Genomic DNA, 15054 nt, shown 5'->3' with positions numbered 1-15054 from the left:
GCAGAACTAGCTGAAGAGAGTCCATATGCACTATGGACATAAAGGAGAAAAAATAAATGAGAATAATGGAGAAAGAATTGTAGAGATTTAGTGTCAGAAAAATTGTGATATTTAATGTGTTAAAATTAATTAGCTTAAATATAGTTACTAAGCAAGCTGAATTACTTGTTTTGATGTTCTATATTAAATGTATAACATTCTTAAAAATATATTTGCCTACATTTAAAGAGACATTGACAAAATGATCTTGTGCTTCCTATATGCAAGGGTGGATTATCTATCACTCTCATGACAATGAATCTGAAACACTATATTGATAGCATTCCATCAGACCTCACAATTGGCACTTATTCTTCATCTTTCTAGTCTTCTATTGTTATATTGCTTATTTATTCACATTTCCTTCTTATAATGCCTATGACATTGCCTAAACCATTGGGCTAAAAATGTTTGCTCATTCCTATGTAGATTTATAGGATTTTCCTTTTACTATCTCACCAACATTACATTTTGCATGAAACTTGGTTTTAGTTCATCTTCATGAAAAATTATCTTTTCTTCCACTACTTGCTACACTATTCAGAAAATAAAATGATATGTGAAAACAACCCAAATGAAAATTTCCCAAAGTCTCTAGCATCATCAGCCAGGAATAGAGACATCATCAAGGTGCTGACTGCTGTGCATGTTGACTTTTCCCAATCACCTTGCTTTCTCTTCAGAGATGTGAACATAGTCTAGAATAACATGCCTTATCTCTCAAAGTTGCCCAAAAGACCAGGATCTCTCTTCTCCCAAGCTCTCACTAATTGGACAAAACATATATGGAGGTTTGAAGTTTACACATTCCTAAAAGTCAAAGATGTTAAAAGAAAATAGACTTCATGAGAAGTAACAACTTTTCCCTTATTAGAAGTTTTCTGTTGGAAATATATATTAATTGATTGAGTAAGGTTAAATAAATTGTGGAATATATAAGGTAATATTACTGTGCCAGAAAAGTAATGAATATGATGAATACAGAGAAACATAGAAAGACATGTAAATGGATGCAAAGTAAGCAGAACCAAGATAATAATACACATTATTGACTACAACATTGTTAATTGAAAGAATAACAATAAAATAAACTGAATACTTTAAAACTATATTGAACAAGTTTGGCACAAAGAATGCATATGAGAAGGAATTCCTGCATACCTAATTTTACTTTTTTGCAGACTAGGGTGACCATTAGTGTGAATACATGCAGTCATTTGCATAAAATGTCAAGCTTTTTCAGTTTGTTGATGACTGTTGCTGAATTGATTGTTTTCTTTTATATAAGATATGGTTCTCTGAGAGAAGAAGGTGCTATACTTTTGGAAATATAGGTGATATACAAGCAGAAGATATAATAAAATTATTATTACTGCTTATTGCACTTATATACTTATCAAATTGTCAGAGGTATAGAAACTGTTTCCATAAACACTGGCAAAACAGGAAATTCCCTGCAAAAGAAAGAAGTGCTCAGCAGAGGTCCAGAAGACAGTACCTAGAACAGATGGTGTATCACCTTTCAGCTAATAAGTATAATAGTACTTTTGGGTACTGAATTTCTGTTTATATAAAAGAATTCACTTAAAAATTCATTGTCAATCATTTACAACCTCTGCCAAATAATCATACATACATACAGTGCATGGCATATAGCAAGTGCTTAATTCTTATTTATTGACTTATTTTTCCAGTTACCTTTATGGCAAAGGTCCACATTTTTCTCAATAATTATAACTACTTATATATTATAATTTGCTTCCCTCGAATTAACTGATGAAACTGAAAAATTTGGAAAAAAATGACCTTTCTTAGATCATTCTTGATTATACTATATCCTATATTTTCTCTTCATTGCTAAAAAGCATGGACAGGCTCATTTATCTAGCTATGTTACTGTGATCCATTTCATGCCTGTAAGTACATTATTGTATTTTAGCAGATAAACATCATATTCTGAAGCTATCAATGCAGATTTAGGGAACTGGAAGAGGGAAGAGAATTATCTTTTGTGAGTTCTAATGAAGCTTCTGAATCAGTTTTTCTTCCCCCAGAGACTGGCCTTGATTATACATTTCTCATGGACTTTGACTTTAAAACATGTATCAGTCCTATATGCATGTCTAAATTCCCAGTTAGTTTATGAGGATAATTTTGCTGTCTGTAGATGGCAGGGCCATGTGTCAATAAAATTTCAGAAACTAAAGGGATGCGAAACTAAATTGAGGTGATTCCTCTATAAGTAATTAATGTTTTATATGGATATATATACCAGATTGCAAAGGAAAGATTAAAGAAAGGAGAAAAAGGGATAAGGAAGTTCAAGACCAGTAGTCTCCAGATTCTCAGAAAAGTAAAAGTTCAAATATATCTGCTGAGGAAGGGATGAAGTGGTAAAATTGTGGATTTGAGGAGGAAGAAAGTCTAGAACAAGCAACGTGGGGAGTATGATAGTGAATAGATCACTAATGGAATAAAACAAATACTTTAGCATTGTGACTGAGTTTAGCTAATGTATATTTTCATTAGATTAAGCCTGCATAGTTGTATTTTTAGGATAGATAGTGTTTTTAGGATAGAAGGGTAGTATATAAATGGAGGTACCTTAAGTTTGAGGAATCCTAGGATAGAAATAGAAGACAGATAAGGGTAAAAAGAATTCAATGTTGCACTATAATGCCTTGTTCAACTTGTTTATCTTCAGGAATTGTAGAGGAAGGAAAATGGAACCAAAGCACAAGTAACAACTGGGACAATGGAAGGGAAAGAGAAACCTAGTCGTGATCATATTAAAGACCCAACATAAGAGTAACAAGAATATGGCATAGATGGAAGCCATGGATATGGTGACTTGTGAAAGGAAATTCAAAGTTCAAAATTTTGTGATTCCAATAGTTTTTATGGCACCATCATCCATTAACATTGTATTACCAACAGAAATAAAAGGAAAGTAGTAGTCTCTCTCTTCCCTATTCTTTCTTTCTCCTTTTCTTTTCTCTCTTTTCTTCCTAAATATAATTAAAAACAAGTGAACCCTTTTGTCCACAGTTTCTTTTGCATGTCTCAGGCTTCTCTGGGTCTTTAGCTTTCTTGACACACTGATACTTTAAAAAATCTTTAACTAAAGAAATCATTCTGAGCTTAACACTTTAAAAAATTTTTTTTTCATAGACAAAGTATAGAAAAAGAGGGTTGTATAGACAATTATTTAATTATTAATTAAATTTATCATACTAGCATCAAAAATTTCCTATTTATCAGTATTTGCCTCTGAACCTAGTTCCGTTCTGTTCTGTTTATTTTAAAGCAATTCCTCAATGCCTTTTCCTCTTTTGCTTTTATTTTTATTATCACTATCACTAATTACATTCTCTCTTAGATTCTTCTTCACCCTACACAAATACAAATTGTCAAAACCTACTTCTAACCCCTAAACACAGCCAAGTTAAAACCAAATATTGGCAGTACCTAAAAAGTATGTCTTCATTTAAACTTTCATTCCATTGTTTCTCTATCAAGAGATAAGAAGCATACTGCATCATGGATTGTTTATATTTTTGATTGCTTGTTGAAATAATCAGAATTCTTAAGTCTTTTAAAGTTGTTTTTCGTTATAATTCTGAGGTCATTTTATAAATTGTTCTCCTGATTATACTCACTTTACCTTTCATCAGTTCATAAAAGTTTCCCCAAGTTTCTTAGTTTTGGGGTTGTAAAAATATACTTATATACATTCTTCCCCAAATGCTAGACAATATCCCTATCCCTATGTTGGTTCGCAGTTTAGAACAATAAGAAGTTCTTCTATTGATATTTTTGTATATGTGGATTTGTTTCCTATTTCTCTGATCTTCTAGGGACATAGTTAGACTTTGTAGTACTACTGATTCACTAAAGGTATATACAGATTGGTGACTTTTCAGGTATAATTCAAAATTGTTTTCCGGAATAACTAGGATGAATAATGACTATACCAAAAGTTGAATTAGTCTTCTTGGCCTTCCATCTCTTCTATTAATTGTAATTTTCCTTTTTTTTGTCATATTTCTCAATCTAATGGTTGTGATATGGAACATCAGAATTTTTTAAATTTGAATTTCCCTCTCAAGCAATTATTCATGTTTTCTTTTTCTTCATTTGAGATCCATCTTTTGACTTTATTTTTGACTATTTTTCTATTGGGAAATGACTCTTTTTCTTACACATTTAAATGACTTAATATATTTCAACTACCAGACTCTCCTTTTTGGAGGAAAATTGTAATTCTTTTTTCCAAGTTATGTTTCCATTTATATTTAAATATATTGGTTTCATTTTTATAAACAAATATAGCTATATTTTTTCTCTTAAGACATTGAAATCTGTTTTCCTCAAGTCCAAGATGCTCATATGAGTGCAATATTGTCTACTATGTTAAAGTGGGAAAAAGGACAGTCACATTCTTGCACTGCTTCTCTTTCACTAATAAGTTCCTTCTTATTTTCAGGTCCAGAATAGTATCCATTGGCACAATTCTTTTTATCTCCAAGGAGGGAGAGGTGTCCTGAGAATTGCAACCCAGAAGTCAAGAATTTATCAGATTCTCTGCATTGAGCAGAATAAGACTTTTACTAAGTGTCTCTGTAATAGGAAGTTTCTATATCAGAAATGAATCATTTATTTTCTTTTTGCCTTTTTTTAACCTTGCTGAGCAATATGTAATATATTCCCAACTGGCATTACTTTTGTTTCTTTTTTCTTTTATTCCCACTATTCATCCCTAAAGAACCCACAAGATTACAAATTGCCTTGGCTAGATTCCAAAAAGTCTGGGCTGGTCAATAAATTTCAGTGGTGCAATTTTCCATTCCTTAATTTCAGTATTACATTGAAAAAAAAGCAACTGAACTTGAACCTTCTAATATCTTTTGAACATCTCATAAGGTTCTACTTTGTATACCTGTCTACCACTGAGAAGAGAAAATGAACCAACTTTCCTAAAGTTGACATATTCATTTTGATATAGTGCCCAGAGTACTTCAGTAACCTTTTCATAATGATGATTTTAGATAACATTTATAAAACACGTATTTGTGGCAAGTACTTTAAAACTAGTTCATTTGATCCTTGCTCTAACTCAGGGAGGTAGATTGTACTATGGTTTCCATTTTAAAAAATGAGAAAACCAAAGAGAAGAGAAATTAAATGACTTGTTAAAGGTCATATGGCTAGGAAGTCTGTGAGACAGGACTTCTTGACTCCAGGCTCAATGCTCTATCTATTAAGTTCCGTCTTTTCAGTTGTGTCCAACTCTTTGTGATCTCATTTAGATTTTTCTTGGCAAAGATACTAGAGGGATTTGCTATTTTTTTTCCTGCAGCCCATGGGGAAACCAATACAAAAAGGGTTAAGTGATTTGCCTATGGTCCCATAGTTAGTAAGTGTCTAAGTCAAGTCTGAGGCTAGACTGGAACTCAGGGCTTCCCGAATTCAGAGCCACATATACTAGCTACTCACTGTACCACCTACCTGTCCTCCATCCACTGTACTACTTAGCTTTCCCCTTACATGCTTATAGACCTTCACAGACCCCATATTTACTAAGGGAAAATACTGTGTAGCAAAAGTAAATATTTGCTTAGTGAACAGGGGGAAACATTAGTTCCTACAACTAAACCAAAATTGACATAAGCAATATGCTTCAACTTGAAAATAAAATTATTAAATGAAATCTCTTGTTTAAAGTAAGCAGAACAAATAAACCTCTTAGGTATTTTGGCTGACGAAATATCAAACCAACTATTAATTGATTCTGATGTTCTGACATCAACTAATCTGGAATAACTCATGATGTGGCAAAAATCAGCTTCAGAATCTAATAAAACCCATATTCCATCTTGGAAGCTAGTAGGGACTTTCTGAACATATTTGTTTATTTTTCACAAAACTGGTTTTTGCTTTCTCCTAAGTTTGTGTATAAATATGCAGGAAATTAGTTCCAGAAGGTAAGTGATATATACTTTGCAACCAACCATTGAGATGTCTGTAAGAGCCTGGTTTTACTCTATTTTTCATTTGACTGCATCTATGATCAATCAGGCTAAATCAGTCCTTTGGTTATGGAAGAAATTTTTACAAATTCATAGACTATACCTGTTCTCAAGCAATGAGCAGTTCATAAAAGTTGAGCCTGTATACAACAAATGGCCAAAGATCAAAACCATATAGTGCATGTGATAAACTGAATTAGGTTCTGACAAAATATTAAACAGAGGTCTTTTAGGCCTAGAAATAATGAAAAAATTTCCGTTTGATAGGAAGACACATTGATTTGTCTATTGTCTCTGTGTAAACTTTTAATCTGTAATGCTTATTTTCCTCCAGCAAATTATATCTGTAGGTTGTTTTCTAAATTGAACTATTCTAGAAGGATCCTAATATGTCTTTGTCCTAATAGCACATTAAAAAGACAAAAACAAAAAACTCAAAAACAACCAAAAACTTTTACTTGAGAAAATTCAGATGGTTATAAAAGCAATAAAAATTCCCAACACATTTTAAATAAAAAGCCCTCTGGAGAAAACAGGGAAATTAAAGAAAAACTGATCAACTAAGTACTTCTGCCTAACTAAAAATTATGTGCAGGAGGGAAAAAAAGCAGACTCAGCCAACAAAGCCAAATTAACAGACACTATTAACAAAACTGATCCATATGCCCATATTCTAAAAATTTTTACATACCTTTCCAATTAGAACAATGAAATAATTCCTTTAATCAAATAAAAGTCAGAAGAACTACAATTTCCATTATTTTATGATAAGAAAAAAGTCTCCAAAACCTGTAAATCTGTTTTCCTTTTTCCAGATGTAGTAGTTAAATACACAACTGTAGGACACTGCTTAGTTTTAATGAATGTGAAACCAATGTATTGTTTGTTTGTTTTGCATGGAACCTCTGTGACCAAGGAAGTATCTTTTTCACTTTTCAGCATATTTATTGTTATATTTTTTAAAAATTATTTTTATTAAGTTTTTGAACCACGTTTGTTCTGTTCCTGTTTAATCTGATTAATCACTATGACATGACTTGAGAGGCAACATAGATGGGGTACTGGACTTACTATCTGGAAACTTGGTTTGAAATCTTGTCTCATATTCCCAAAATATATATGATATGGCACCACCATCCTTCCAGTCTCTCCTCAGTCATCAAAACTTCAATTTTACTCATGCTATTCATCCAATCAGTTGCTAAATCATTCCCATGCTTCCATGACATCTTACATCGCTGCAAATCTACATACAACCACCATCTTAGTTCAGATCCCTCATCACTTCTCACTTAGACTTTTTCAATATCCTTTCTTGTCACAAAACTCTTCTCAGTCAAATCCATCCACACCATAGCTGCAAAAGTGATCTCCCTAAAGCATCTATCTGACTATTTCACTCATTGTTATTCAGTCATATTGTCTTCAATTGTGTTCTTGATGCCACTTGAAGTTTTCTTGATAAAGACACTAGAGTGGTTTGCCATTTCCTTCTCCAGCTCATTTTACAGATGAGGAAACTGAGGCAAACAGGGTTAAGCAATTTGCCCAGGATCACGTAGCTATTAAGAGTCTGAGACTGGGTTTGAATTCAGGTAGATAAATCTTCTTCACTCCAGGACTGGTACTCTATCCACTGTCCACTGTGCCACCTTACTACTCAGTCATGGCCATTTCATTCACTTTCTTATTAACCCTCAGTCATTTCCTATCACTTCTAAGATAAATATATATTTCCTCTGTATGTACCCTATAATTTATTTCTTAACGTTGTTCCCATGTAAGCAGAATCTCCTATCTCCTTGCCTTTGCATTGGATAACCCCCTTGTCTGTCATGCACCCCATTCTCACCTCTATATCTTCGGATAGTCTTATTCAAGTCCTAACTTAATTTCCATCTTTTACATGAAGGCTTTTTGAATTCTCCTACCTGCTGGTGCCAGTACCTCCTCCCATAACCTTTTATAGTGTGTGAGGCAAGTAACAATTTTGATTTTCATTTTGTGATAGCACCGGCCAAACCTGTATGATTCTACTGACAAAAGTCAAGTCTGGAACATCTGGCCTTGACCAAATGTAACTAAAAAGAGTTGATTTCCCTACCTATAATTAGTTCTTTGTAATTTGAATGCCAGATTTCATATCATACTCATAGATTTCAGTGCTCTGTTTTGTTGTGTTTTTAATTCCAAGGCTTTTAAGAGCATTGTGACCACAAGGAATGTACTAAAGTCATAGCTCTTAAAGAGCTCACTTCCATGATTTCTTGAGATATTGCAACAGTTATTAGTATTGGGATGTTATGCATTTCAACAGTCATTCAAGCCAATATTTCAACAGTCATTTGAACCCACATTTTAACAATCCTTCAAAACCTCAATGAAACAGGATCAGTTAAACTAAAGTGCTGTTGAAAATGGAAAATACCAAGAACTAACAAACAAATGCTGCAAAACAGTCTCAGAAAAGAAACAAATACCTTCAGAAGGATACTGACAACTATAGAGGTTGCTATTAACTGTTTTATAGTGTGGTGTGGACTTCTTGAAGATGGAAGAATAATAAAACTACTAAAACTGTACAGTTGCTAATTTGTTAAGTGAGGGGTAAGACACTATCAGGGCCAAAACACTTAAGATGGTAAAAAGGATATAATGAGATTCATTTTTTAATAAAAATTTTAGCAAAATTTGTTTCAGGTCTTTTAAGATTTGACATAATCAAAATATGTATAAGAAATGTTTTAGGATTTAAAAAAAATTAAAGGGCCTGGAAGTCTTTTCATCATTGAGGAAATGAAGAACTCTATCTAATAATTCTATTAATTTACAGAGAAACAGAGTTGTTCCAGATTTAGAGAGATTACCATGTGAAGATAGAAGACTGCAATGTGACCTTGCATCATGACACATTTGTGAAAGATTAAACATTTTATCTAAGAGATTGAGATAAACTTGCTTCATTGACACGACCACTGGCTGGATTTAAACTCCATTAAAACCTTTTGGATTATAATCAAAGCCAAACTTGAAAAATGGACTATTTCTCAAAGGAACCTAATATGCAATATAATAAAAGTGCTGTTCCATAATGAAGAATTAAAAAATACCTGTGAAAATTTTGAGAATTTAATGACAAAATAGTGTCTGAAACAATAAAGACTTAGTACATATTGAAAGTTGATTTTACTTTAGCCAAGTTAACTTATGAACAGATATATCTATTTTGGATCTATTCCATATTCACAATATTTATACATTTAGTCACACCAGATAGAATGTAAACTTCATGAGTGGAGGAGCTATTTCATGTTTATCTTTGTGATCCGTAGTAAAGGATTGTTTTTTGTTATTTTAATTTCTAAAAATCAATTAATAATTAATTAGGAATATTTTCCCATGGTCACATGACTCATGTTCTTTCCCTCCCCTCTTCCCTGCCTCCTCCCTGAGCTGATGAGCAATTCTCCTGGGTTATACATGTATCATCGTTCAAAGTTTATTTCCATATTATTAATATTTGCAATAGAGTGATCATTTAAAGTCAAAATGCCATCAAACCATGTGATTAATCATATATATTTCTTCTCCATTTCTACTCCCACAATTCTTTCTCTGGATGCTTATAGCATTCTTCCTCATAAGTCCATGAAAAAGGGTTATTAAGTGCTGAAATGATTTATTTTTTGTAGGCCAGTCACTTTTTCTCTCTGGTACTACATTTTCTCATTATGACTTTTAAAGAGTTGTTTGGAGATAAATATTTTCCAAACTTTAAAATGACAAATATATATGTAAACATACCTAAGTACATATATTTATCTATTTATAGCACTGTTACTGTGATGCCTTAGGGTACTGTAACCCAATTAGATATAAAGTATAGGTCTTTATAAGTTATAGAATTACTGAATTTCAGAGTTGGAAAGGAACTTAATGACCAATCTCACTTACAGCTAGAAAGAAATCTCCTCTACACATTATCCAATACATCATCATCCAGACTTTGCTTGATGGCCTCAAGATAAGATAGAAGCTACTACCTTCTAAGTAACTCCATTTTGGAGGTGGCTCTAATTAGTAGATTTTTTCCAAGTCTAAACTTGTCTTTCTGAAATTTCTACTCATTGCTTCTAGTTCAGAAAGGGCTGAAAAATTGGGTAGTGTTTTGAAAGAGAAAATTAAATCCAAGATACATGACTAAGGTATAGAATAGTCAATGTGAGAACTTGAGTGCATATAAAAAACAAGTTTTCTAGGATTCAGGAAAACAAGGAGTTTGCTATGTAGTATAAACACTGATTTATAGGAGCATACAGATAGAGGTGAAAGAAACCTTAGTAATCATATAAGCTATCTTAAATTTTTTTTAACCAATGAAAAAAATTCATGACTTTCTCAATTCACACAACTATTAAGCAACAGAAACATAACTTAAATCTGGTCTTCTGACTTATTATTTCATTCTTTCCACAGTTTCATACTCTCCTGCTTTCTTCCTTTGAAAGGGTACCTAGAACAGTAGGAAAATGGGAAAGAGTTGGAATCAGTTTTCTCTATAACAGAATATCAGGAGAAATCAAAGCATGGAAATTGAAAGGATGAAAACCTCCAGCCCATTTCTGAGTACAATTTCTGCTCTTGCTTCAGAAACTTCTAGGATTTTTAACTACATCCACTGTATCAAGCATACAAAATTTTGTAAACCTTAAAGAATTACTTAAAGGCCAGTTATTATTATCATTATTTTAGACAATTTTGGATGAACACTTAGCTTCCCAACCGTTTGTCTCTTCGGTCATTTGTTCCTTTTCTTTTCCCCTTTCTCCACTGAATAACATAACCTGGGGAAATAAAATGTCTCTCTTTAAAGAGATATGAATAATGTTTAGTGGAACAAGTAACTGGTGAACTATGAAGAAGTCAGATGGAAAAAAGTGGTCTATAAGAAAAGAGTGTAGAAAAAAAGGAAAGGAATAAGATTCTATAGACTTTTGCCTCTACTTTGAGGAGCGCTCTGAGCTCAACACAAACTCACCTCCAAACAACTATAAAAACAACAGCCTTTCCCTTCATCATAGGAAAGAAGTCTGCAATTATTTTATTTTTGTTCTATATGCCCCTGAGGTTCCCACTCAGTGTCTCATATATGATATAACGATCTCTCCAGGCCTTACTTTTCTCTCCATAATATGATCATATTGCTCTGAAGTTTCTTCTAGTTCAAATTTATGACTGAAGAAAACATATGGGTTGATTTTTCCATTCTTCCAGACTTCTAGAATAACTATCTTTTCTAGATAAACTTAATGAAGAAAAGGGCAATGTCTTATCTAAAGTTTTTACTTTATTTAGTACTTAGCAGTTCTAAAGACAGTTGATTCTTCTTACTAGGTGGTTGAATGAAGGCATGAAAGAAGGAAGGACAGAGCAGAACAAGGAGGCTGAACAGGCTGAAGACAAGTTTTGCATACTTTCCAGGGTGATGTAGAGCCAACCCTAATCTCCCCTGTGCCAGGGCATTTAAGCCAATATGTACTCAGGAATTAGCAGTTTGTTGCTTCCTTCACCTGGGAATAAAAATGACTTCCAAGATCTTGTTTAGATTTTAGTTTTCTTTAGGTCAGTGTATTCCTCAGTGACATCACTGGATGAGGTGGTAGGTGTACACATCCTGGTTTTTGAATCACATTTCTGTAAGTCAACTTACATTGGGAAATAAAACTTTCCATAAAAATCAACTAAGACTAGGACCTTCCAATGAGAGAAACAAAAGAGATTTCTTTATCTTTTAAAGAAAAATAAACATTTTGATTTTATTTTTTTAAAGAGTATTCAACTCTTGAGGAATTTAATGCTTCTTTGAATCCTTGTATTCAAAGGCTCATTGGCAAATGTTTACATATACCAGCTTTATGGGAAAAAGTTAATTGAAAATATAATCTTCCCATTTCAGTTCTCAGATACATTAAAACAGTAATTTCATGTAGTCAGATAATTCAAAAATTTATGGGAAAATTTTCACGAACACAGCAATTTTTTTTGGATAAAAGTTTTTCATACAACTCCTCTTTCCACAAATGCCCACATCTGTCTGTCTATCTGTCTATCTATTTATCTTTCTATCTATCTCTGTCTATCTCTATTTCTATATCTTTTTGTATTTCCAGAATAACTATAAGTTGAAACTCTTATGTTGATAATTATAAAATTATTTTTAAGGGGAAGTAGTGAAAATATCTACTGATATAAACAAATTTGAGGAAATAAAATTATGTCTAAGAAACACTTTAAGAGGCTAAATCTTCCAGGACAGATGCTCTAATTAGAAATTAGGAAATGTTTAGGATTTCTAAGTAACAGGAAAATGCTTTCATGGTATTGAGAAAAAAAAATGACTATCATAAGAATGATTCTAACAAGAGCAAGAAAGGTTTGGCTATAGATCTGATCATTTAGTCATGGAAATAATTTTTAAGGAAAGAAAAGTGAGGAAGTACTTTAGGTCAGCAGGTACAAATAAAGAGGCTTAAGAGAAAGAAAGACAGGGAATAAATAAGATTTCAGGTGTCCTATTTTTTGAACATGGCTCCCTCATATGAACAAAGTAATAATCTAGTATGACTGGCAAACTCAAAGGGATTAGTAGATTGGAGGAGAGTATTACAATTAGTTAAATATCAACTACATAAAGTTTTCATTTTGTCTTTGTGTGTACAGCATATAGCACAGAGTTTTGAGTACAATAGGTACTTAATAAATGCTTTTTTGGATTGGATTGGGTTAATATTGAAGCAGTGTGCTTGGAGGTTTGCCACTTGCATTTTGTTGTTATATAGAAATACTGTTGATATTTTTTGAGTTTTACTTTGCTGCCTGCACATTTATGGAAACTATAAAGTCTCATTTAATTTCTTTGCTGATAAGCTAGGCTTTTCAAAGTAAACAGTCATGTCATAACTGAATAAGGATGGTTGTGTTTCTTCATACCTTATATTTATTTCTTTTGTTGCTATTATTAACATTTCTAGAACTATATGAAATAATAATAGAGAATGTTCATCATTGATATATCCTTTTATTCATAGGTATGGATAGTACATTCTCATTATTTATGGTGCTTGTTTTTGGTTTTAAATAGATGCTTTTTATGACTTCTTAACAATTCTTTCCTTCTATGATAATACTTGATAGAGGTTTTAGCACAAATAGAGCTTTAGTTTCTTAAGTTTTTTCTGCATCTGATGGGATGATTACATGTTTTTGGATGTTTTTTAATGTGATTAATATATTGACTATTTTCCTAATGTTTATATCCCTGCTATAAATCCTACTTAGTCATGATAAAAGATTTTTCTTTTTCATTTTTTATCATATAATTCTATATAAGAGGTTCTCATAACATTTTGATTTTATTTTTATTTCGCCATGTTAATTTTTCATTATTGTTTATTTGATTTTTGCCATTTCTTTAAACAATGTTGTTTCAAAGAACCGTATTTTAGTTTTAGTTTTAATTTTGATGTTCTTTCAAGTTTCTAATTGATGTAAACCTATGTTTACTTTTGAAATTTTCTTCTTTGTATTCTTTTTATTTGTGCTGTTTATATATTGTAAAACCTGTTCTGTACATTTATTTTCTCCATTTTTATTTTGTAAATATGTATTTCAGGGTTATGATTTTTCTTCTGAGGACTACCGTTGTTGCATTTCAAAAATTTTTGTATATTGTCTCAACATTATCACTACTTTTCACATAATTAGTTACTGATTCTGTGGTTTATTTTGGAACCATTCATTAATTAAGATTTCATGATTTATTGTCCCTTTAGTATTTATAGCAGTTTTTTTTTTAACATTTATTAATAATCATTTTTAACATGGTTACATGTTTCATGCTCCTATTTTCCCCTTCACCCCCCGCACTCCTCCCACCCATGGCCGACGCACTTTTCCACTGGTTTTGTCATGTGTCCTTGATCAAGACCAATTTCCCAATTGTTGGTGGTTGCATTGGTGTGGTAGTTTCGAGTCCACACCCTCAATCATGTCCGCCCCGACCCATGCGTTCAAGCAGTTGCTTTTCTTATATGTTTCCTCTCCTGCAGTCCTTCCTCTGAATGTGGGCAGCATCTTTACCATAAATCCCTCAGAATTGTCCTGGGTCATTGCATTGCTGCTGGTACAGAAGCCCATTACATTCAATTTTACCACAGTATATCAGTCTCTGTGTACAATGTTCTTTTGGCTCTGCTCCTTTCGCTCTGCATCAGATTCCGGAGGTCTCTCCAGTTCGCCTGGAACTCCTCCAGTTTATTATTCCTTTTAGCACAATAGTATTCCATCACCCGCATATACCACAGTTTGTTCAGCCATTCCCCAATTGAAGGACATACCCTCCTTTTCCAGTTTTTTGCCACCACAAAAAGCGCAGCTATAAATATTTTTGTACATGTCTGTTTATCTATGATCTCTTTGGGGTATAAACCCAACAATGGTATGGCTGGGTCAAAGGGCAGGCATTCTTTTATAGCCCTTTGAGCATGATTCCAAATTGCCAGCCAGAATGGCTGGATCAGTTCACAACTCCACCAGCAATGCATTAATGTCCCAATTTTGCCACATCCCCTCCAACATTCATTACTCTCCCCTTCTTTCATTTTAGCCAATCTGCTAGGTGTGAGGTGGTACCTCAGAGTTGTTTTGATTTGCATTTCTCTAATTATTAGAGATTTGGAACACTTTCTCATGTGCTTATTGATACTTTTGATTTCTTTACCTGAAAATTGCCTATTCATGTCTCTTGCCCATTTATCAATTGGGGAATGGCTTGATTTTTTATACAATTGCTTTAACTCCTTGTATATTTGAGTGATTAGACCCCTGTCGGAGTTTTTCGTTATGAAGATTTTTTCCCAATTTGTTGTTTCCCTCCTGATTTTGACTATATTGTTTTTGTTTGTACAAAAGCTTTTTAGTTTAATAT

This window comes from Gracilinanus agilis, chromosome 3 (genome assembly GCF_016433145.1).
Source record: "Gracilinanus agilis isolate LMUSP501 chromosome 3, AgileGrace, whole genome shotgun sequence".
In the NCBI taxonomy this organism is placed as follows: Eukaryota; Metazoa; Chordata; class Mammalia; order Didelphimorphia; family Didelphidae; genus Gracilinanus; species Gracilinanus agilis.
Note: the sequence above shows the minus strand (reverse complement) of the source record.